Raw genomic sequence first — 12,569 nt, forward strand, 5'->3', positions numbered from 1 at the left:
CATGGAGTAGCAGGCATTTTCACACAGTGAGACTGGGAGAGATGCTACTAGAGTGTAAATTACTAATTAGCTCAAAGGAAGACAAAGAGAGAAAATACCTGTCACAGAATGCTGTTTACAACTTGACACATAATAAAAACAACCCTGAACATTTCAGAGGAGCCCTTACTTCCCAGACTTCTATTAACATGTGAATGGAAAAGGGATGGTATTATAGTCTTTAAAAACTGTCCATGTCTCAGAAACAATAACACATGACTAGAAACAATGCTTCCCAAATAATTTGTAATTTTCTCATTCTTATGAAAGGAAAGTGTTTCCAATTATTACAATCAGCTTTTATAAGGAGCTATATTTCATAGCTCTGATAACAGCTTAAAGAGGGGGAGAAAAGGAGGTGAAGCCCACAAGTTCTGTGTTTTACATTTGTCAGGATGCAAGTAATAGCGTTCTGGCTTAAGTTAGACAGGCCTATCTGCATTCACACATTTAACATCTTAAACACTGGAGACTGATTGGAGGTGAGATGGGGTCAGTTCATTTCCTTAAGTGAAAACAATGGGAAAGGCTCAAGATTTAGGTTTATGGCCATGTTACTACTTCTATGAATCACCTCACTATAAGGCAGACCTATTTGTAGGAATCCCAGTCAATGTTTTGGAAGTAGAACCTTAGGTACATTGGTCCTTTCTAGTTCCTTGAAGCTGCATAAAGATTTTCAAGGTAGAAATTTCATCTCAAATATTTCATGTCATGGCTTAACAGCTCTGTCTCTCACACAATCATCATCATGCAATACTAGAAGCTGCCGCATCCTAAGGATGTGAGTTTCAAGAAGTTCCCAACAGAAAAGCATTTGACAACACAATTTTTTGTTAATAGTAGGGGCCTACACATCTATCTGCCATTCACAGGTGACAGAATCTTCCCCAGCATCTACTAAAGAAAGCACACTGTATAACCTTACAAAGTCCTCCAAATATTTATTTATTTAGGTTTCTTGAGAAAAGGTCTCACTGTTAGCCCAAGCAGGACAGAAATAATGTAGCCCAGGATGACCTGGAATGTATGGTAACCCTTATGCCCCAACCTGAGTGCTGGGATTCCGGGCTTTGCACCAATACCTCTGACTTCTAAATTCCATCTTGACATTACTTCACCGTAAAGGCTTTAACTAAAATAAAATATACAGCAAACTTATTCCCTTTCATTTTTTCCCTAAGATATTAATTTATTTATTGAGACAGGGTCTCTCTATGTAGCGCTGGCCGTCCTGGAGCTTACTATACAGACCAGGCTAGTCTCAAACTCAGAGATCTTCTTGCCTCTGCCTACAGAATGGGCCACCACACCTGGCCTCTATTTTAATTTTTTTATGTGCATGAGTATGTTTGCCTGTATGTATGTGTGTGTACCACATGCAAGCCTGCTGATGCTGGAAACCATAAGAAGTTATAGGATCACCTTGAACTGGAGTTATAGGCAATTGTGAGTTGCTATGTGGGTACCGAGACCAAACCTGTGTCCTCTGTAAGATCAACAAGTGTTCTTAACCAATGAGCCTAGTTTTATTTTTTATTTATGTCTGAGTATGTGGGTATGTACATATGACTGCAGGTGCCCTTGGAGACCAGAGGTGTTAAGATGCCCCTGAACCTGGAATTAGAGGCAGTAGAGAGCCACCCAGCATGAGTGCTGGGAACCAAACACAGATCCTCTGCAAGAGCAGTAAGTTACTCTTAACCATTGAGTCATCTCATACCAGTTCCCTCCCTTTTCTTTTTCTTTTTTGGTTTTATTGAGACAGGGTTTCTCTGTGGCTTTGGAGACTGTCCTGCAACTCACTCTTTATAGACCAGGCTGGCCTCAAACTCACAAAAATCAGCCTGCCTCTGCCTCCCAAGTGCTGGGATTAAAGGCGTGCACCATCACTGCCTGGCTCCCTTTTCTTTTTTAAAACAAACGTGTTCATATTAATTTTATCCTATATTATTTGGTTAAAAATACTTAGAAAATGGCCTAGTGGTGGTGGCGCATGCCTTTAGTCCCAGCACTCAGGAGGCAGAGGCAGGCGGATCTCTGTGAGTTCGAGACCAGGCTGGTCTACAAGAGCTAGTTCCAGGACAGCCTCCAAAGCCACAAAGAAACCCTGTCTTGGGAGAAAAAAACAAAAAACAAAACAAAACAAAAAAACCTGACAAAACAAGTCAGATGAAATGCAAACAAGTAGTGATTTTGAATAAAAGCATATAAAATCTCTTTGTACTTCAGCTGGAGAAGTGGCTTAGTAGTTAAGTAGCACTGGCTACCCTTCCAGAGGACCCGAGTTCAATTCCCAGCACCCACATGGCAGCTCATAACTACTGTAACTACAGTTCCAGGGGATCTGACACCTTCACACCAATTCACACAAAAATATATTTAAATAAATTTTTTAAATCTTTTTATCATTTCTTTAACTTTCCTTCAGATTGAAAAATTGTAATAAAACCCACAGCCATTAAAAACAAATAGTTTTGTAGGTCATGGTAGTGAGAGACCAACAGTTAGACAGACTCCCTGACAGACAGACAGATAGATAGACAGAGTTGCCACAAGTAGGTAATAAAGGTGCCAATTTTCCAAGATGGTCAGCTCCTTTTCCTCACCCTTCAGACTTTTATCTCCCAGCAAGACCCCTGCTGATGGAGTTGCTCAGCAAGTTCAGAAAACACCACACAGCAGTTGGAGACTAATCAGCCATCCTATCTATCTTCAAACTCATCAACCCCAAAGTAGGGGAGGAAAACTCTTCAAAGGCTTTAAACCCCCCAGCCCTAAGGAACTGGATTTTCAGCTTTCTGAGTGCCCCCTCTGTTTTGCCTACTTATGTTTTCTTACCCCCATTAAACTCCTTTTTTTCAACTGTCCATTCTGTCTGTTGCTTGAGTGTTCTCTGGTGCTACCTGTCATGCTTCAGTTTTTCCTGTCTTGTTATTCTTTAACTGGCAGAGAAAACTGAACCCAATCCAGACCACTTCAAGACCCCAGACTGTATCACTGGCACAGGTCTACACTTGCCAAACCTGGAAGGTGGAAGCAGAAGGTTCAAGAGTTCCAAGACAAATTACAGCTACAACAGGCAAACACCTTAAATCTCAGCAGGTGGGAGGCTGGGACAGGCCCATCTCTGTGAGTTCAACAGAGATGAGCTCTGTGAGCAAGCCAGAGCTACAGTGAGACCCTATCTCAAAAGTTACTAACAGAAGCCTCTCACCAGGTTACAGTTTTCATGTCTACCTAAGGTAAGCACTAAGTAGTTTAGTTTGTTCCTGTCTGTTTGGAAAGGGCCACTCTGCAGCCCAAGGCTGGGCTAGAACTTATTCTAGTCTAGGCTGGTCTCAAACGTGTGGTTAATCCTTCTGCCTCAGGCTCCCAGGTGCTAAATTCCAGGTGTGAACTACCGAACTCACCAAGCTATGTTTCTAATTTTAATGAGTAAATTGATTTCAACAAATGAAAGCAGAATATTTAGTACATTTTTTTTAGACAGGCATACATAAAGAGAAAATATAGAAGAAAATAAAATAGCAATGTTCTCAGCAAATTTTTACTTATGGATATCCATTTTTCCTCAAACAGCAATAATCTTTCAACAGAGTACAAAATAGTTTTCCAACTTCAAAAGTAGACAGGCAATTTGAAACACAGTAAGGTGCTATAAAATTGGTTTGGGGTTGTTGGCTTTCTAAAAACAATTTTGGAATAAGAAATAAGTAAAAGCACAGGAGAACCTTGATATAATATGTGTATTAGATGGCACCCTTGTGGTATTGGTCCTAGGTTCACCACTTAAAAAGAAACAGAGGAGGGCGTTGGATGGTGGCAAGTACCTGGAACCTAGCACTGAGGTGAAGGCAGGAGGAGGCTGAGAATTAAAGGGGGAGGAGGGTGGGTGAAAAGGGGAGAGGGGGGAAGCTTTCAATCCTGGTGGGAGGCAGAGCAGGTGGGGCTCTGAGGCCAGCCTGGTCTACAGAGTGAGTTCCAGGGCAACCAGGGCTACAGAGAAATACTGTCTGCAAACAAACAAACAAACAAACAAACAACAAAGAACTGAAGGACATCCTTTTCCATAAATAGACAGTCCCAGATTCTAGGCCAATATGAGCTATATGAAACCCTACCTCAAAAAAAAAAAAAAAAGAGTGAGGGGTTTCATAACAGACCACGGATCATTTAAAGACTGGCAAAGACCCAGTAAGAGGACTAATCTCACAGTTTAAATCCCTAATACCCACATAAAAAGCCAGACAGGGTGACATTTGTCTGTGACTTTAGCACTGGAGAAGCAGAAACGACAAATGACAGACCCCTAGAGCTTCCTGACTGGCCAGCCTAGCCTAGCTGGTGAAGTTAGAATTTAGGAGAGACCTTGTCCCAGAAAGGGGTGAGGAGTGAGTGACTGAGGAAGAGGGCGCACTTATACACGCACCCACAAGACTGAGGAGCTGATGGGTATCCGTGGTAGAGCGCAAGCTTAGTGTACCTGAAGCAGTGACTACAATCCGCATCATCAAGAAGAAAGGAGTGATTGCAACATTGAGTTAACAATGGACAAAAATAGCATTTGTGCTGAAAGACTATTAATGAACAAACACGTCTATAGAAATAGGCAAGTCACTTCATCTCAAGGGACACTTCATTTCAATGCAATAATAGACCCCTGCCTCAGGGTCACTGAAGGGAGCTGACTCACAGCAGAATATGGCACTAGAGGGTGGTGAATCTCACTGATGCCGTCTGTTACCAGTGAATAAGTAAGGGTTTCATTTTTTGTTTGTTTGTTTGCTTGCTTATTTGTTTTTGAGACAATGTCTCACCTTATAGTTCAGACTGGCCTGGAACTTACTCCATAATCTAGGCTAGGCTCAAACTCCTGAAAATCCTCCTGTCTCAAATTCCTGAATGCTGGAATTACAGGCATGGGTTATCGCACCAGCTAGAAATTTTATAAATACCACAATAAGCAGACTTTTTTTTCTAGTAAAAGATTGAGGACAAGACAAGAATAAATAAATACAAATCTAGATAGCATTAAGTGTTTGCTGATTAGAAAAGCAAAAAGACTTCCTGAAAATAACAAAATGCTAGAAGATATTACTTCAGGTTGCCCTCTTGTCACTGAAGATTTTTAAGAAAATAGGGTGAGTTTTGATCTACCTGGGATGATTTAGGTGGGATATTGACTGAAGTTGCAGGATAAACCCAAGGTCTTTTCAAGGTCTCTTCCCGTCCAAAGACTCTAAGATTAACCAGAAAAAAATGAATTATGTACAACCTACTCATCCAAACCTAAAAATATTATAAATACGTTTATTCTTAGCAAATAAGATAATAACCAAAATAAAAGTTAGGTTCCATTGACAGCTGAGTATGGTAGCCAGTGCCTATAATCCTAGCACTCAAACACTAGGCAGGAAGACTGCCACAACTTTAGGGTAGGCTAGACTACACAGTAGGTTTCAACAGTTTGTATGCAGTGTGAGCTTGTATCTCAAAACAAAAACAGAAAACTAGAGACAAGCCAGGTGTGGTAGAGATCACCCTTACTCCCAGCACAGGAGAGGCAGAAAGTAGTCACCAGCCTGGTCTATCTAGTAAGTTCCAGCCAGAACTTCAAAACAAAACATTTCTACTTGATGAACAAAAGAAAACACAGCTTAAATTTAACATTGGACTCCTTAATGATAAGATCATCCATTTTCAGAAGGCATGGTGACCCAAGCCTTTAATTCCAGCATAATGGAAACAGATGGAGGTCGATCTCTGTGAGTTAAGGCCAGTCTGGTGAACATAGCAAGTTCCAGTCCAGCCAGGGCTACATAGTGAGACCAATGTCTCATAAACAGAAAAGATCAAAGCCAGCAGTGGTAGTGCACACCTTTAATCCCAACACTCAGGAGGAAGAGGCAGGTGGATGTCTGTGAGTTCCAGGCCACCCTGATCTACAGAGTGAGTTCCACAACACTTGCAACCTCTACAAGACTTCAAGGGGAGAAGGTATCATTGTGTATCTGAATGTACACCAATGAAATAATCTCAAAACTGGAAAGATGGCTCGGTGGTTAAGAGCACTGACTGATCTTCCCAGAAGTCCCAGGTTAGATACTCAAAACCCACACACAGCTCACAACTGTCTGTAACCCCAGTTCCTGGGGATCTGATTCCCTCTTCTGCAGTGCCCCTCTGCAGGCACCAGGCATGCATGTGGTATATAGACAACGTGCATGCAAACAAAGCACCCATTCACATAAAATTAAACTTTAAAAAGATTCTCAACAACAGTTTGCATCCTCTGTCCTCCTGAAAGGAGGCTACACACTATCTTTCACATTAGTAAATGCAAAGGAAAACACTCAATATTCTTAGCTAAATGCAAACACTTTAGAATGAAAATCATTAAAACACACTACCAAGAAAGAATAACCTTAGTTTTGTCCCAAATTCTAATCTTCCTTTTAATTTCCAAAATGGTCTTACAGGACCAGGAAGATGGCTTGAGGACAAGCCTGACAATCTGAGTTCAATCCCCAGTACCCCCATGATGGAAAGAGAAAACCAACTTCCGCAAGTTGTCTCCCACCTCCACATGTGCTCCAAACACATACAAATAAATACATGTAAATAGTTTCATTAAAAATAGATCTTACAAATCAAAAGGTTCTAAAGAATATCAATGTGTCCTTCCTATTCACAATCATGAAATAAAGCAGGCAGAGGAACTGCAATCTTACCTTACAGATTTTTTTTCATAAAAGGTACTCATAAATGCATTATGTAATCTAAAAGATGAGTCCATGGCTCTAAAACTCTCCACAACTCTACACTCCCAACATTCTTTCTTACAGTCTGCAAAACTGGGGAGTAAGCAACTACACAAAAATGTTCTGCACAAAGCTGAAGGTAGCTTAGGAACGCAATATCCTCAGAGCCTTGACTTCAATCTCCCCTCAGGAAACTTCCCTGGTTGGCTATTCACTTTTCTCTGAATGGTTTCTCCTTATTCTTCAGTCCCTGAAAACAACGAAGCAGAAACCTGGCTGATTAATGAAAATAAAAAGAGTCTTAGCTTTCTCTAACCCAGTGGTGCACTCAAACTCTTCAATGGAAAGGAAAATGCTGTCCATTATACAACCTGGTCAGCACTTGTCAGGTACAAAACTCCTACACCACCTACCCAAACTATCACAGCACACAGGCACTTAGTAAATAAACACAAATCTTTTACCCTTTAGCACATCAGTGAAACCAAAGGTTTCTAGGCACCTAACTATTACGCGGTTTTTCTATTACACAAGAACAAAATCAAGTAAAAACGGGTCTCATCTTTTCAAAGTGGACATGAAAGTGGATTTTCAAGCAATGAAAGATGGAAACTGAATCCAAGACTCCGTCAAGAGAGAAAACGATTTCTGGAATTTCCTACTTTTAGGGACAAAAGAACTTACAAATTCAATACACATTTCTCTTAACAAAGAACTCCTCTGCTGCACCCCCACCCGGGCCCCTACTTTGCAGGTTCTACCCTTGTTTCTAGGGCCCCCTTCACTCACCATGGTTCCTTATCTTCTGCATCAAAGGCCTCTCCACTGGATTCTTCACTACAGCATTTGTGCCCTGCCCCTTCCAGACCTTCTGGGGCACCTCAGGACAAATACACATGCAGTCCCCACCCCTGTGCAGCCCACCACGGTTCTACACCCATCAGGGCTCTCCCAGCTTCCCTTCTCTTACTCCCCATTCCATCCTTTAAATTCCAGGGCCCAACTCTTCCTTGCTCATCTTCTCAGGCTGCTTGAAAAGTCAATCTTTGCACTACACTATCTTGACCTTGTTGAACCTCTTCACTAAACAATTCCCCAGCCCCCTCCCCCCGCCCCCCGGGTCCCGTCCCAGAGCCCTGTAATTCCTGACACCCTCTTCTAGCGTCCTTTCAGCTTTTTCTTCCAGAACTGCCTGTCCTATTAACGCCCAGCTCTAAACTCTCGTTCCTTTAGTCCTTCCACAAACGCTCCAATTTCTGACTCCACCTGGTTGTAATCCAGGTCTCCTTCTGTCTCCCTCACTTTGCAGAATTTACACCCATCAGCCAGCTATTGGCCTACACCTTGTGGATCCCACCCCAGCCGATCCCAGCCCCTCAGCTCATCCCTGGCTCGGCACTAGTTCACACCCTTGTCACGTCTGGCTCTTAATCACTCTCTCTCCTACTCCCAACTATTACGCGGTTCTGCTCCTTGTCTTCCACTTACAACTCTTCTGCCCCTGGCACCCCTCACCCCAACACCACCCACCTGCCAAGCCTTGTCTCTTCCAGACCCCTGCTCCTAGCCCTGACCCCGGATCCCTCTTCCCAGCCCCGGGCTTCCTAACCTCATCCCGGGGACAGCCTGGGTTTCCTTTTCTCTCCTCTTCCCGGCTCCTAACCCTTTCTCCTAATCCTCATCTCAAACTCGGCACCCGCTGCCCCCGCAGCGTGCCTTCCCCTCTCTCGCCTCAGGGCTTTCACCTCAGAACCCAGACGTCGCCCACCCCGCCAAAAACGCGCAGCGCCCGCGCGCCGGGGCTGTCGCCGCCCGTCGTCCCCGCCCCGGGCGCCCCAGGCCTGCCGGCGTCGCGATCCCGCCCCCTGCCGCCGCTCCTCCCGCCCGCCAGGCGCGCGCCGCCTTTGTCGCCCCTCACCCGGTGTGTGAGAGGCTTGTTTTCCTCCTTTAAAAGGGGACGGGAGGGGAGGGCCGGCACGCCGGGGCCGGGTGTCCCGGCCCCCGAATGTCCGCGCGGGTTCCCAGACACCGCAGCCCCCCACACCCCCCCCGGGCCGCCTCCTCGGCCGCTCCGCCGGCCCTCCGCCCCCTCCCCAAGCACCCCCTCTATTTACCGCCATCATCAGCACGCGCGAGCTGTCACCAGGGCGCGGAGACCAGCGAGCAGACCACGCCCCCTGCCGCCCATTGGTCCGCCGGCCACAGCCCCGCCCCCAGGGCCCCGCATTGCGCCAACGGCGCGCCTCCCGGCCGCGACCCCTGGCCTCAGCACCCTCTCCGCGGGTTCGCGCCGCGGGCACCAAGTTCGGGTCAGCCGCGACCCCGAGGCCGGCCGGCGTGAGGGGGCAGGCGCGGAGTAGCGCGGGAGAGTCCCCGGCAAAGTTTGGTTGAGGCACCAGAGGATACAGAAGATTTCTAGACAAAGAGACTCTTAAAGGTGCAGAGTCTAGTGTCTGACCCTCCTTCTTAAAGGGCCAGACACTCTCCCCAGCCCACCCCTTTTCTTCCCCGGGATGTGTGAAGTAATTCTGAGCGAGTACTGCTCACTCTGAGGCTTACCTTTAATATGCCTCACCGCTCCAAAGAGGCCTTTTCCACTCCTGCTTGCTTTGGGGGTTTGTTATTTTCTTGACGGCGAAGCAAGCGGCAGCCAACGAACCCTGGAGTTCCCGAGGCAGCATTTGCAAAAGTTAACTCTTGGCGCCCAGACAGGCACACACGTGTGGACTCTTGCCACTGATGACCCAGGCGGGATTCAGCTGTTTATGAAAATCCTCTTCAACCGGAGGATTTTGATCGTTGCCCCCAAATGGGGACTAGGAAATAAATCAGACCGAGGTGACAGTGGCCCTAAGGACTTCCGAGAAGGATGAAATCCATTCTGAAACAGAAAGGAAAGACTGGCTTGCAAGGTAGGCAAGCTTCATGGGAACACTTCCTGACAGACCTTGCGGGGAGGATCCCTCCAAATAAGATAAAAAGTGTTACAACACCCAAGACAAGGCTAAGAAGGATAAAGACATTTTTAGCTTAAGAAAAACAAAAGGAAGTAAATGTATATTATATGCTACAGTGATTCAAGGCTTTATGTCTATAAATAGGAAATAAGGAAGCAAAAATGGCAATCATTAAAAAATAAAGCCAAACGTGGTAATCAAAGCAATCAGGAGGCAGAGGCAGGAAGATGGCATTAAGCCTTAGGACTCTATAGACTGCATGGTAAGTTTGGGAGTTTTGGATAAGTAACAAGACCCTGTCTCCAATGTAGCATAGGAAGAGACTGAGGCCCTAGGTTCAGTTCCTATGGTGGAGGCCATGTTACCTTTAACAGTTCTGTTTATGGAATTTTAAGTTGTAACTCCTTAAGTGAATGTAATAATAATTTTTTACAGCTGTTTTTCCTTCTCTTTTCCCAGTTCCCAACAGCTTTCTTAGAGAAGACAGTTAAGTGTCTTACTCAGAGTTCCTAACAAGGTGCTTTTCAGAGTGAGGACTTTAAGAAAGCTGCGTGCTCAGAGTAGCTAGGAGGAAAACAGTCGCACCACCGTGAGCACACATTACACCTGTGGTTCCCCAAGTCTGTGCCCAGGGGAGTGCATAGGCTCTTAAGGTTCTTACAGAGGTTCTCTGAGGCCCAAACTAGTTTTAAAATAATATTGGAAGCCATCGGTCTTTGTTGTGGGAATGTCATTTGCACTGACAATAAAAAAGGAAGGGCAAAGCTCAGTGGGTAAATGTACTTGCTGCTAAGCCTGCCTTCCCAGTGTCCTCCCCTGGATGCACACAGTAGAAGAGCACAGGCTTCTGCAAGTTGCCCTCTGACCCCTGCACAATAAGCACAATACACACACACACACACACACACACACACACACACACGATTTAAGGATGATGCTGTCGAGATTGTTCAGCCTATGAAGCACTTACCACCAAGCCTGACATCCTAGATTTGATTCAGGGACTACAGAGGAGAAATAATCCCCAACACTGTCCTCTCACAGCAACATTCGGGTACCTAGTATTATAGCAGCTCCTAATCCAGCCTTCTCATCCCTTTAACTGGCAGCCCCAGCATGCCTGTCACAGCCCCAGCCTTGCCTTTCCTACACAACCAAAGATTCCCACTGTTAGATTTAGCTCCAGGACTCTCCACATTTTCCTTTTAAAGTGCTCTCTCTCTCTGTGTGTGTGTGTGTGTGTGTGTGTGTGTGTGTGTGTGTGTGTGTGTACCCACACACTAGTGTGCCGGTGCATATTAGGGAAAAGTACACATGTGGCATGCTACACCGCTACACCGGCACCTGGTGAAGTCAGCACTTTTGTGGAGTTGGCTCTCTTTCCACCTTACGTGGACTGAACTCCGATCACTTGGCTTGAGTGGCAAGTACCCTTACCTGCCCACCCATCTTGCAGGCCTTAAATTCTCTTATTTTTGATTTTTTAAGACACTGTCTACGTAGTCCTGGCTGTGCTGGCACTCACTATGTAGACCAGGCTAGCCTCAAACTCAAGAGTTCCTCCTGTCTCTGCCTCCTGAGTGCTGGGATTAAAGGTCAGCTGGGCTAAATTCTCTTTTTAATGGACTCCAAGGACAGTTCAGTATAATTTAAGTTACCCTTAAAAATGAGCCTATATGCAGGTAGAGATGGCTCAGGAATTAAGAGTGTTTACTTCTAGAGGAACCCAATTCAGTTCCCAGCATCCATGTCAAAAGGCTCACAATTGTTTATAATTCCAGCTGCAGGGGATCCAATGCCCCCTTCTGGCTTCCTCAAGCACTGCACTTACATGTACACAACACACACACACACACACACCTTTGAAAATATTTTCAAGTTTAGCCCTGCTATGTGATTGGGCCTGGGATGACTAAGTTGGAAAACGAAACAATGCAAGAAAATGAAGAATCTTTGCCTTGGAACTGAGGAGACAGCTCAGTCAGTAAAGTCCTTGCCTGGCACATGAGCACCGAAGTTCAATCCCCAGAACCCAGGTAAAAAAGGCAAGTGTAGAGGACTATGTGTGGAATCTCAGATCTCTGAGGTTTACTGGCCAGCCAGCCTGGCTGAATCGTAGCCCCAGGTGCTAGTATGTATAAAATGATGACAATCACTCACCCTTCCCCTTAAATTTATAAAAATAATCCCAATGTTCACACAACTTAAACCTTCAAGAAGTTATGTAATGACAACTGTGCCCTACAGTATTCTAAGAAGCCCCATCCAGACTTGCACATGAAAGCCAGATGACACACTGGCCTTCTCAGCAGTCATAGTTCACTCTGCTGCCTCTGCCAGCAGAGCCATTATCAGGTGTTGTGTTAGCCAGTTTCCTTCAGTGTTGTGTTTCCATTCATTGACAAGGATGAAGCAAAGTACCCATGTAGCAGTTCTTCAAGCTTGATCTCATGTCACTAGGTTTAAAGCCAGTCAAGTGTGAGCTCAAATGGAAAAGAACCAAATGAAGGGACTGAAGAGACAGCCTAGTAGTTAAGAGCACTTGCTACTCTTACAGAAGACCTAATTCAGTTCCCAGCACCTCCATCTGCCCATAACACCATATCCAGGGAATCTGATGCCCTCTTCTGGCCTCCAAGAACACTGCATGCACACACACACACACACACACACACACACACACACACACACACACACACACACACACTAATAATTAAAAACAAAATCTTAAAAAAAAAAAAAAGCTAAAATGAAGAATACCAGAAATGTGCAAGCAAGCCAACTACAACTAACAAGATGTTGACTGTGT

The 12,569-nt window shown here is 45.0% G+C and overlaps 1 protein-coding gene across 9 annotated transcripts in view; it reads right to left on the reverse strand.

The window, feature by feature from the left end:
• Usp49 (ubiquitin specific peptidase 49) overlaps positions 1 to 12,363 on the reverse strand; it is a 60,299-nt gene extending 47,936 nt beyond the window's left edge. For 2 of the 9 annotated variants that reach the window (XM_027394488.2, XM_027394487.2), the window contains exons 1-2: positions 7,593 to 8,638; positions 5,200 to 5,281 (exon numbers count right to left, since the gene is read on the reverse strand). The gene's annotated coding sequence lies outside the window, so the exon portion shown is untranslated. Of the gene's footprint in view, positions 1 to 5,199; positions 5,282 to 6,773; positions 7,054 to 7,592; positions 8,639 to 8,917; positions 8,984 to 9,362 lie in introns of those variants that run through there. The other 7 variants (XM_035451159.1, XM_027394482.2, XM_027394481.2 and 4 more) reach the window with 7 other exon arrangements.
• Between the last annotated feature and the right edge of the window lie 206 nt (positions 12,364 to 12,569).

This window comes from Cricetulus griseus, assembly GCF_003668045.3.
Source record: "Cricetulus griseus strain 17A/GY chromosome 1 unlocalized genomic scaffold, alternate assembly CriGri-PICRH-1.0 chr1_0, whole genome shotgun sequence".
NCBI lineage: Eukaryota > Metazoa > Chordata > Mammalia > Rodentia > Cricetidae > Cricetulus > Cricetulus griseus.